At 40.1% G+C, this 12,913-nt stretch overlaps 1 protein-coding gene across 2 annotated transcripts in view; it reads left to right on the top strand.

Moving 5' to 3' along the window:
- The first annotated feature begins 697 nt into the window (after positions 1 to 697).
- shisal1b (shisa like 1b) overlaps positions 698 to 12,913 on the top strand; it is a 47,839-nt gene continuing 35,623 nt past the window's right edge. Inside the window, exon 1 of one of the 2 annotated variants that reach the window (XM_072672361.1) lies at positions 698 to 982. The gene's annotated coding sequence lies outside the window, so the exon portion shown is untranslated. The remainder of the gene's footprint in view (positions 983 to 12,913) is intronic. The other variant, XM_072672362.1, reaches the window with a different exon arrangement.

Below are 12,913 nucleotides of genomic sequence, written 5' to 3'. Positions count from 1 at the left end.
ACTTTTGGTTCCCTAAAAGAACCGCATTTGTAAAAGAGATGTGGGATGGAGGATGAAGGACATTTTAAAGGAGTTAAGGAACCTTCCGTTGAACTAATACATCTCTTTCAACAACATGGTTCTTCACCAAAGGTTGTTCCTAGCATGGCATCGCTCAAAGAACCCTTTGTAGCACCTGCCTTTTAAAAAGTGTACTATCAAAAGAATAGTGCCCTCTGTTGAAAACCAGTCCAGTCTCCCTGTTGTCTCATGCTCTGCACACACACACAAATTAATCACATGCACACAGTCCTCAATCTCTCTCTCTCTCTCTCTCTCTCTCTCTCTGTCTCTCTCTTTCTCTCTCTCCTCGTGAGTTTTACCTTTTTTCCCACTGTAGTTCCATAATGTCCTCTTCAGAGCGTTAAGGCTGCTAACAGGCACACAGGCTGCTGTGTGGGTGGAGACAGTTATTGGAGGACATGCAGGTCTACCTGAGGAATATTCTGGCTTGAGGTTAATTAGAATCTTAAAAGCCATTTTTTGCATGGAGGAAGTGGAAGACACACACACACACGTAGTCAAGGTTTTCAACACTGTGTTCAGTGCACATCCCCCTCCCACTCCTTCACCCTTCCTCTCTTTCTCTCTCTCTCTCTCTCTCTCTCTCTCTCTCTCTCTCTCTCTCTCTCTCTCTCACTATTAGCTTTATCTGTTCCTCTCTCACCCCCTCCACTCGCACACACTCCACTCAGAGCACTTGGATACAGCGCCGAGGACTTGGCTGCTCTTTCGCCTCCCTGAAGAAGCGCTCGTGTTAACCTGCGCTCCAGGACAGTCCAGCGCGGGCACTTCAGATGGCTCACCACCACCACGCTGGACCCCAGAGTGAGCAGCAACAGAGGAGTAACTGACGGAGACGGAGCGAAGGAGAGGGAGAGGCAGCGAGAGAAAGGCAGGAAGAGGGATTCCCCCGTGTCTGGAGTAAACAGAAGAGACGGCGGTAAGCGCACACTGCTGTTTGTAATAACAGAGAGGGGAAATCTGCAGGAACTGTGGGAAAAGCCACTGCTCGGCACGGAAACCCAGCTAGAAAACAGCAGTTTACCAGCATTAGAAAAAAGAGCGGCTGTGCGGTTGCACTGGGCACCTGAGCCAAGTTCTGACAAGCTCTGACATAGACTCAATTATTATTACGGCTAATAATAATAATAATAATATTAATAATAATAATGATGATGATGATGATGATGATAATAATGATGATGTCAACATTATTATTATTATTATTATTATTATTATTAACAGTAGTAGTAGTAGTAGTTGTAATACTATTATTATTATTAAATGTAATTATAGTGACAATAATATTAATAGTAATAATCGTTGCACGGCTCGTCAATTAGTAATATTAGTATTATCAGTTATTATGAATATGGGTGAAGGGTCCATCTTGGTTTCTGACTTGTCTTGCAGAGAAGTGAAAAAGCTGAAGCTAAACTAGGTCAGGTCCTTCATATTGTTTATTCTTCCTCCCTTTTTCACTCAGGTGAATCCTCCTCTTCCTCACCTTCTTTAACTGTCACGCGTCAAACTCCCGTTCTCTCTCTCTCTCTCTCTCTCTCTCTCTCGCGGGCTCTCTCTACCTCAGTGTATTTGTTGCAGTCACTGTGTCACGGGTTTGGGTTTGTGTGCTGTGTGCTCGGGGGGTAACAGTTGCGAGTGTGTGTGTGTGTGTGTGTGTGTTTCTTCTTTCTTCTTCTTTCTCCTCTCACTCGTGCACTGTGCTGAGCTTTCTTTTAGTTGCTGAGCTAATTAGAGGCTGGATTGGCAGACAGTGCTGGGCTGGTAACTTAGAAACAGGCATGTTGGAAAGCTCAGTGCAACAACACACACGTGTTTAGTGAGAAACACACACACACACACACACACACACACATAGATGCACACAACGCAAGGGAATTCTTACAGGAGGCTTACTGGAAACAAAAGGAGAATGCCTGTGTGTTCCACCATGTCAGTGTGCTGCACTAATGATAGGGTTAGACACACACAGCGTTGGAGAGAGAGAGAGAGAGAGAGAGAGAGAGAAAGATAGAAAGAGAGAGAGAGAGAGAGAGGGAGTGAGAGAGAGAAAGAGAGAGAGAGGGAGTGAGAGAGAGAAAGAGAGAGAGAGAGAGAGAGAGAGAGAGAGAGAAAGAGAGAGAGAGAGAGAGAGAGAGAAATGCTGTGAGTTTATTACTTGGAATAAACTCTTTGCATTAACGTCCTTTCAAAGCGAAGAACATTCTGGCCTTCCCCTGCAAAGTCACCATATTGGAGATACATGTTTTTCATTGGACAGTGATAATATCTACTATCAAAAAACAAACAAACAAACCACAAAACAACAACAGCACAGCATGGACAAGTCCCATCTGATGCTCGCCACCGATTCCTCATAAATAAACAAATATAGGCCACAAAGCTTACAAGTCCCTTCAGGCCTGTTTATTTAAGCGTGCTGAAATAATGCTCTACAACTCCTGTGCACATGCCCCTCGTTTTCCTAAGTGAATCTCATAATGTGACGAGCTGTGAGGTTTTCATTTGCATCTCAGTAGGGCTCTACCTAATTAATTTTACCTGGTAATTAACCTCCAAACAACAGTACTAGAGAGGCTCTGCGTTTAAACCACAACAGAGCTATTTAGCTTCTTTTGTGGGAATTCTGCTTTTATAGATTTTGAGAAGATTCAATCTTTATGGAAGAGAACTGTCTCAGATCAGTAGTCACCTCAGCTGCTTGAACTGTACTGAACCAGCATTAACTGAACCAGAAACTAGAATCTCAAAGGACACATGAGCCCAGTGATTAGCCTACGATATCTTTTCAAACTGCCATTAACCCAGTGTCATTAGACAGCTTAACATGCTTGGAGGAGAACACTAATCACCAATTCTATTACATTACCTAACAGATGCCCTTGCTGGCTGGTATCACACCGAGTGATGAGTGAGAGACAAGGAGAAACAGAGAGAGAAAGCTTTGGACATCCAACCAGAGACGGCTGCAGGGATTAAATTCATGATCTCTAGATGACAGGATCACTGTATAGATGGTTCCCACTCGGGAGCCCCGAAAACGACTCCTGATCTTTTTCTTTTCTGTATCTCTTTTAAACATCTATTTTCTCCCAAAATTAGCAATTGTCAGTTACCAACCACTAGTCACCTGTTCATCTCTAGCCTTGGGAGACATGGGACGCAGAGCCACCACACCTCATGTTAACAGCCGCTAATGCAACACCAATTCTGTTGTGCTAGCTAATACAATGCTTTTCTGCTCCAGTCCTGGAGACCCGCTGCCCTGCACAGTTTTAACCTTCAATCTCCAAACAATAAGCCAACCACTTAGACAGTCACACCTCTCGGAAGCCCTTACATTTCTGTATCATGACAAAAACTGAGAGTGTGTAGCAATATGTAATTAGGTTGAATGGGTTTTATGAAAAAGAGTCCTTGGTGGGTTAACATCATTAGGTGAGTTATTTGGCCTTTTTTTCAGGTGAGCACAAGATTGCTCAATGACAAGAAAAGTCTGACAGTGATAACAGTGATGGTGATGAGAGAGAAGAGGCTATCAGAAAGATAGAGAGAAGGAGGGAGGGACGCATCAACTGACAGAGTTCTAAATGCGGACTGGCAGGAAATCCTCAGCTGTGTGTGTGTGGATGAGTCATTGACGTCTACTAAAGGTATGTGTGTTTGTGTGTGTGCAAGTGCACGTATGCAGTAGTATCCATTCACACAGTCTGATGTTGAATTGATGAGAAAACAAGCAGTGATCATTGTACCTGTACATAATGTACTATTAATGATTTTTGTAATATATATATATAGTCCAGCCATATCAGAATACTATGCCCACCTACTATGGCCACAATTTTTCTCAAAAAAAGGCAGTAAGAGTGAAATGCTATTATGCTATTTCCATGTCCATCATTAAAATTGGCTAGCCTCTTTGGAACACTCTAGTAGCTCCAGCCTTTCAATCAGTAAGCACCACAAGCTTGCTTGAAGTGCTCTATGAGCACAGCTTTAAATCTCCTGACAGATCCTCCAAAAAGGGCAGAGTGCGTTCTGGCCCACTGGGTGTGATCATCAAAATGAGTTGGAAGATTCCCCCTGTGTTTGCATTTCAGACACTTAAAGAGCAGTTATGACCTCCTTTTAATGAATCCTCCCTTATTATTCTGCTTCCATACTGCCTCCACTGTCTGCTTACTGGAAGATCATGACAGTTATCCCTCTGACTTCCTGTCAGTCCACAGAGAGGCTTCAACTCAAAAGAACCCATAAGCCCATACCCTTGAGCCCATTAACTCCTGAGACCTACAGCCCGTTAACTTACTGTGACCCACACATTACCAGTGACACATAAACACCTTTGCACCGCATAATGCATATGCATTAGAAGAGTGCTTGTAGATGTTCCAGAATTACGCATAGCATATATTACTTTGTACTTTTTGGTGGTATTTAACGTGCTGTGCATGATTTACTAGCTCATTTTCTTTAATGCAGTCTTGATTTAATGGTGTGGTGGTTTGTAAACCCTGGTTCTTGGCTCCATGTCTGGTATTCATCTCAACAACAGTCCTAATCTACAATAGTAGAGTTGCGGGACTTCTTGATGGAATTGTAATGTTTTGGACGAGCTACTTCCAGCTATTATATAGATAAACCCATGCATATAGACATAAGGATTAGAGACAAGCTTGTGAACCTGGGGCTGGCTGACAGAACAGACACTGCTCTACAGAAAGCATAACTCTTTGCATCACTCAGTCCCCCAATTTATCAGTCCCCCTTTGTGCCGCCATAACAGATCTGACCCATAGAGACATGGACCCCTGAAAGCGCCCTGTGGTATCTGGCACCAACACATTAGCAGTAGATCCTTTAAGTCCTGTAAGTTGTCAGGTGAGGCCTCCATAGATCAAATGCGATGAGCCTTGAGCGCCCATGACCATGTTACCGCTTCACCGGTTCTCCTACATATCAGAAAAACGCCACAAGACCTGCCTCATGTTTTGAAGATTCTCTGATCCAGTGATTTAGCCATTACAATTAGGCCCTTGTCAAAGTGGCTCAGATCCTTTTGCTTGCCCATTTTTCCTGCTTTTAACACATCACCTATAGGAACTGCCTGTTCACTTGCTGCCTAATGTTTCCCATCTCTTCACAAATGCCACTTTAGATGAAGATATCACCTGTCAGTGGTGCTAATGTTATGGCTGATCAGCCCTTGAGAGTAATTTAGACTCGTAGGTAATGTTCTGTGTTTCATGCAACATTTTATGTGACACTGCCTATAATAACAGACACCAGGTTTATCCTCAGAGTCTGGACATGTAGACAATAGCTTTACATTACAGTACACTGCAAATATGGTGTGTATTTTGTAAGCCATTTTTCACATGTGGTTTCCATTATGTGAAATTGTGGAGCAGCACAGAATAGGGCAGAGCAAATAAAAGTAGAAATGTGAGTGAGCGTCAGCGTATCAGCGTGTTTTAGCCGCATTTTAAGGACACATTATACATTATGTTGTGTGAAGGCAATTGAGCGACAGATTTGATGAATGATCATATTTGAGAAAGGGTAAAAAGCAAAAAAGCAAAAGCAAATATGCTCTGCATATTTATCTCTCCTTGTTGTGAAGAAAATGTACTTAATTTACATCATGTTTTCTTATTCAAAATGAAGTCACTGTAGAAAATAACTGTAGGCAGGGAAAATAATCACGATCAGGTGATTATATGATCATGACAGACAGGCTAATTACAATAATATTTCAAGCAAGGACTGAATGAATCATGCATCTTTGGTTATTGTTACCTCTCCTCTCAGCAATCACTGGATGTCTTTGCTCTAGTTTCTGTAATCAGTGACTTTCTTTGGCTGTTACTCACTCAGTCAGGCCATATATGTATATATATATAGCATAGCACTAGTTTACATAAACTATGTTTATGTTATATTTCAAATAATCCTTAGTTAGTTAGTGTTGTCTTTCCAGATTTCTGCCCCCGGACCATGGCGTGGATGAGTCAGCTTTAATAAGCTGCAGGACCAGAATGAGTTTTACAGTTTTAAATACCTCCAATTTCAGTACTTCTCCCTTTCCAAAGGATAAATTACACTATAATGATGGAGACTTCCGGTTTATTGCTAAAGTAATTGGACAAACAAGAAAACTTTTCAGATTTCTGCTGTGACTACAGTTGTCACAAGAACACAATGCAATGGACTCAGAACCTTAACCCAGGGATGGGCTGTATGATGAGAAGTGATGTCTCTGAGTGATCTCTCTGTCTTTCTTTCTGTCTTTCCTATCTGGCTCCCAGTGTTACGCATTAAAAGACTGAAGGGGGGGGGGGGGGGGGGGGGGGTTCGTGATTGAGTTGCTGATTGTACTGGGATGGTCTTATTTAATGTCCAGGGCAAAAATTTTAACCCAGTCTAGCCCTGCCATTACCCTGTATTTCCCCAACATCAGGTTAGCTATAGCGTTATAGCAAATAAAAGAAATGAAAAGAAATAGGAAAACAGTGCCTAGCAATGAATGAATGTCTGCAATAATTGGAAACATTTACCACTCTATGTTGTTTTGTAGTTACAGGACGATGGGAAAAAATTCATAACCTATTAATTTCAGGTAAAGTTTAGACTTGCTACATAACCACTGGTTTGGGTATTGCAGGAGGTTCGTGAAACTGCAATGGAATTGTCACTGATGTTTATAAAAAAATGCATTTAAAATTACAGAATACATTATAATTAACAGGTAGATAAATCATTCGTAATGGTTAAAACATACTTTTCACCTGTTACATTTATTCATAGTTATAGTATAAAAATGGGTAAATCAGTCAGTTAATCACAACACAAGTCTGACATTAAAGCTAGTTTCCAAGCTAGAGAGTTCAGCTGAGACAAACAATTAGGAGGTCTTGTGCTATGAGCTAGACATTATTGGTTATTTTATAAGGCAATAAAAAAGTAGATAGGAGGGAAATGACAAATGACAAATTTGCTACCATGTTTGTTTGCTAGAAGATGGATTACAATCCTATCCTATCTTAACTGTTTTTATTTTCTAGATTTTTACTAAACTGAATTGTGCACTAAATTTGTTAAATGGAATTTAAAAACTTTATTGCAAACTATTGTTTGGAACTAAAACAATAATTATAAACATTTTAATGAGCCTTTGTCTCTAATTATTATTTCCCATGATGGTTATGAACATCTGTATTTCCTGCACTCAAATTGAAGAATGGAAATGCATTAGCATCCACTTAGCTCTCCATTTCCTCCTAAAAGCAGTTCTTATGCACGAAGACTGCATTACGGTCGCTCTCTACCTGCCACAGAGTGAAGAGGATAGTTTTTCTGAGGACTAATTGTTTTCTATCTAATGGCAGTAATGTGATCACCACGCTGATCTCACATCAGTTTATCTGAGGCAGAACTCAAGTGAATCAGACAGTCAGGCGGCATAACGTCATAAATATCGGCCTCATCTCAGTTTATCAGGGAAATTTCCAACTGTAACAAACACATTATGATTGCCACAGCAACCTCCAGTCAGTCTGTGCACGGGAGATTATCAGAGAGAGTGGCAACACATCTATTCTGGTTATTTGCCCTTTGACTGTTCCTGCTCATGTCTCGGATCTATAGTTTGTGTGTTAAATTAGAGTTGATACAGCCCTTAATCATGATTTTGGAATTACAACATGGGAGGAGGATTATGAGAAGAGTTTCTTTTTGTTCATTAAACAAAATGCAAAAATAGATAAGTGGCTCCGTTTCTAAGGTAATACCATGAAGCTGGCGAGGGAATTCTCATTATAAACTGCCGGAATATTCCAACCAATCATACAATTATTCAGCCACGGCTGAATAGAGCAGGCTACAGCTTCCTTTAAACAGAGCTGAATATAAAGCTGGCTCTGGTCTCATCTCAACAGTATTGATAATTATAGTCAGTGTTAATTATAAACTAATGTGTAATTGGCTGATTCTTCTCAGCAGCATCCTCGCAGTTATCATATACTGATATCTACCAGAGTTCTGCACTAGTATACTGATTCATTACCGAATTAGATGGAGAGCAATGGGTACGTATGGCTTTTTTTCAGGCCAGCTTTTCACAGGCTTCAATTACGTGAATGAATGAATAATCAGCACTTTTATGTGCAGCCGCAGGATATCTACAGCATATATAGTTACACCAAAAAACCAACATGAGGAAAATCTTAGCATCTCATCTATAAATTAAGCTTTAAAGCATAACTGTCATTATGCACGTGTTTATCAGGTACTAATAATGGCAGTAAAATACTGTATACATACTGTATAGTGACAGACAGCTTAATTACAGTTAATGTATTAACGCATACAACAACTACATACAGTATAGTTACTGTTACTCCAAAAACCTCCCTCTACATTACATGGAGAATGAATGAATATGAAGTTGCGTTGCTGAATTAAGTGACTGTTCTATGCAGCTTATTAAAAATGTATTAACATCCACTAAAGACCTTTTTGTGTTCTTCTCTAATGTTGTCATTTGACATATACAAAATTGTTTTATAAAAATCCTTCCTGTGTGGGGAGGTGTGTGGTGGGGGGGGGTGGCTCTACATCCAGCATAATTTGATGATATCCCTGCTCAAGCTGCTATATCTGGATACTAATAAATAATAGGAAACCAGGTTTAACCCACCCATTCGTAGCTCCCCCAGCACTGGGAAGGTAAGGACTTAACGCATGTCTCCTCTGATACATGCGAAATCAGCCACTGCCTCTTTTCAAACTGCAGCCGATATAGCATTGCCAGGCAGCTGACACACTCTAAGGTGAACGCTAGAACCCCAGCTCCGCCACACCAGCTAACAGACGCCTGGGATGACCAACATTGCGTTACGAGTGGTGAGGGGAGAGGATGCCATATACCCACCTGGAAAGAGCATGACCGTATTTGACCTTGGTCCATAGTGACAGTGCATTAGACTGCTGAGCCATTCAGAGCTCCTGTGATTTTTCACTTTTTGACATAATTTAAATCTAACCGTTGTCCTTTACATAGTGTCAAAAGTTCAATGAATGGACCAATAGAAATGCTTCAAATTGACTTGGAATAAATTATTTTACATTGACTTCCATTGAAAGTGTTAAAAGTGTGTTGTATATATGAGCTAATTCTATACTGCAGTCAATTACAGTTGTTTTGTACATTCCTTTGACTAAAATGACCTAATTGCTAAATTAACATCTTCATAAATACTAAATGCACCCTATTGCTAGAGTGCCCGAAAATGTTTTTACAAAATTATTAGCCCACCAGTTTGTACAGAAGTCCCTATAGTTACTGAATAATATGCCTTAGTGTGTAATAAGCCTTGGTGTGTTAAAGGGTTTAATGGAAGAAATCTGGGTAAAACAGTCCTTGTTGCACCTAGAAATTAATACCATTCATCTAATTTAGGCAGCATTCGTTTTCTCGCTCTTTTCCCTTTTTAAAACAAGAAAGTAAAACTGTCACATCAAATCGCATTCCCTAGATGCCAGGCATGCTCTCTGTCTTTGGGTCAAATCTATTTAGCGCTACGGACAGGATGAAAAACATGCAGTATTAGGTTAGAAAGACAAGGCTTGCTGATCCTGATTTCTGGAAGACGATGTTCTTTGAATGGTTTTCTATGTTCATTCTTGGTGTGTGCTACACTTCATAACAGCTCCGTTAAGCATTTATTATGCATACAATCCTGGAGAACAGACAAAATCAGCAATATTAAATAGTTTGTGAATGTAAAATATTCAACAAGGTAGAAGCCCCTATACAGCATGCCCACACCTTGCCCTGGAAAGAATTCTCTTATACTGAAGGTACTAATGTAACTTCTCTCCTTGGCTCAGTGTGAGGTGATATAGGAGAGAGTGTGAAGTGAGCCCTTGTGTTATGTATAGGACAATCTGTTTCTTTTCCAAGCTCATGATCATATAATGAATTCAGTTTATTAAACATCAGTGCTGCAGAGACACACACAGACTGCCTTCGCAAAATGACTCAGGGAACAATTGCAGTTTAACTGAATCTCTACCCCAAGCTGAAGTCTACGAGGTGGTGTTAGGCAAAGGCATGATGGCCCCTGAGAGTCTGTGCATGTTCGCGTAAATTTAATCAACTTGCTGTAATTATCTTGACAAGCAGATTTCATCTGTCCATCAGGGACCATAAAACTGTTTTTCTTTTTTTTCTTAACGAGGTCTCGTGATTGGACGTTCATGAGGTTCATTGAGGTTAGTTCTTTAGGCTGGATTTGCTATATAGCTGGTTTATGACATGCTTTTCTTTAATATAATTCCATAAGAATTAAGAAAGGACCTTGCATGTTCTGCATTTTTATTTTCTTTCATTTTTTTTATTCAACTCCACTTCCACTTCCAAGACATCCAACAGTCTGTAATGTGTAACCCCGTCTTGCTCTTGTGCCTGCCCTGGCCGATTCTCAATCTGCATTGTTGCCTCTAATTGTGTTCCTGTGGACTTGTGAAATGCCAACCATTCAGAGGTTTGCATCTAGAATGCATTACGCACCACGCTGCTGTTCCAATTGCAAAATTAGCCAACAGCGTCCTTCAGTCCTTGGGAGCTCGTACTGGCAAGTCAAATTTGCCAAGTCTGTACTACCGAGTCTAAGCTTGGCATACTTTGAATAGAGAACCTTTTCCTGTTTTCTGTCTTTGTCTGTTTGATTACTTTTGTCCTGTGTGTTTTAGAGCCCTATGTTTATGTCTTACTTTTTGTCACCACCTTAGCCCCGCCCAGTCTTTAGTGTTCCCATCTGTGCCTCCTTTGTAGCCCTGCCCTCTCATTATCCTCCTCATACGTCTCAGGTTGTCTGTCTAGTAGTTATACCAATGTGTTTGCTCTGTCTTTTTGTCTAGCATTGTTTAATAAACAACTGCTGACAGTTTACCATATATGCTTGTTTTTCTATTATGGACTTTACAGTTCTTATTAGCCTTATGAACATCATGTTGGGAATCTTGCTTTTGCTTCCTGCCTCCTTACTTCATGGGTTACACAATCCAAAATAAATAAATAAATAAATAAATAACATACTCTTTATTTCTTAGAATTAAACAGGCTGTTTTTGTCACTGTGCCATTAAAATGTATGTGTATGTATGAATGTATGTGAATGATCTCTGTATTGTGGCTCATTTTGTGGCTTCAATTTAAATGTGAAGGCTAAATTGTAGACACATTGGTTGAACGCTTATGCAGCCACGTTTCTACAGATTATGGACTAAAGAGTGAACTGTACACTTCAGATCCTCAAACTCAAAAAAGAGGAATTTCCATGATATGGGTCCTTTAATATGTTCTTTGTCAGTACAATTTACTAATTTCTGTTTTCCATTTCCCATAAATGCACTGTGAAGTCAAGTTTCAAACATGCATTTATTTCCGAATATCGATTTGCCCCCGACTGTCTGCAGTAACTGTGCAAAATATCAGTCTTTTGCTCAATATGATCCATTCAACAGTTCGCATAAAATTTGCATAAACACCATGTGTTTTTCAATTGTGTCTGAGACTCTGTTCTTCAGCCTCACCTGAGTTAAAACAGCAGGTGCAACAGCAGCGTCTCTTTGAAAGCATGAGTGTTGGTGCATGTTTGTGGGGTAGAGGACAAGTGAATATTGTTGAGCTGGAATGTGGCAAGCAAAGCTGTACAATCATGTCTCTTCCTCATACTGGCAGCTACAAAAGAGAAGCCCATTGTACAAAACAGCTACGCTCACACAGTGCAGATCCCCCACTGTATACAGGCTGCCTTTTTCAGAAGAACTGTTTTTATTACTGCACAGGCTCTAACTGATGGACATTCAAGATAGCTTTTTAAAAAGAGATTTAGAAGGTTAGCAATGCTATTCAGACACAGTTGAAAGATTTATATGGATTTGTTTAACAATGATATGAAGCAGCTGAAGCAGAGTGTTGCTTTTTTGTTAGTTTTCATTTTTTTATTTCAATTTCATTTGTTTAAGAGGAAATTTAGTGTTTACTTCAGCATACAGCAAACTATACACCATATCTATTTAGTTTTACATGACCATTTCTGACCTCTCTATCTCTTTAACAGGCTGTGTTTGTGGGTGTGGTTCAGGAACGATATATGTAAATGACGTGTAGTCTGATTTTACCTGCTGTCTTATTTAAAAAGCCATCCAAACCTAAACGCTCCTCATAAAGCTTGAGCTATGAATGGGCGGGGCTAAAACTGCTAATAGTAGGCTAAACAGTTGAACAGATGTAAATGCGAAGTTTTTATATTCAGACTGTAACGTCTTTAATTTAAAGGAAAAGAAACAAACAAAAATAAGACCAGGAGCTGAGACCAAGTCCTTTTATATCCTGAAATCTGAGTTTAGAAGGTAGCTCTTATTCACTGGAGTCATTTTATCTTCTAATGTAGCTAACCCCTCTCTACTTGCTGTGTGGAATTTTATGACTAAGGAATCCTATTCAGAGAGAGAGTGAGGGACATGTAAATAGTGAGTCCAGCTTCAGAGTAGCTTTACTGGCTTTATTTTAATTCTCACCTGGGAGTTACAAACATAGTTAGATGCTTTTTCTGGTATGCACGCTAGCGGCAAACACAGGGGACGCCTGTCACCCAAGACCATTACAAATGGATTTTGTAGCTTTTGTTAAGGGTGAGTCTTTTCTTTCATTTGCTTTTGCCAACATCTCACCGGTCAGAATTGAATGCTATTATAATTCATAGGACAGAAAGTCTCATTTATGCATAGAGAGAGTATTGATTGCAGAAGGACAGCCATAACAATTTACATCACGCTACAGT

This window comes from Salminus brasiliensis, chromosome 2 (assembly GCF_030463535.1).
Source record: "Salminus brasiliensis chromosome 2, fSalBra1.hap2, whole genome shotgun sequence".
Taxonomy (NCBI): Eukaryota; Metazoa; Chordata; class Actinopteri; order Characiformes; family Bryconidae; genus Salminus; species Salminus brasiliensis.
Note: the sequence above shows the minus strand (reverse complement) of the source record. Positions and strands in the feature narration are given on the sequence as shown.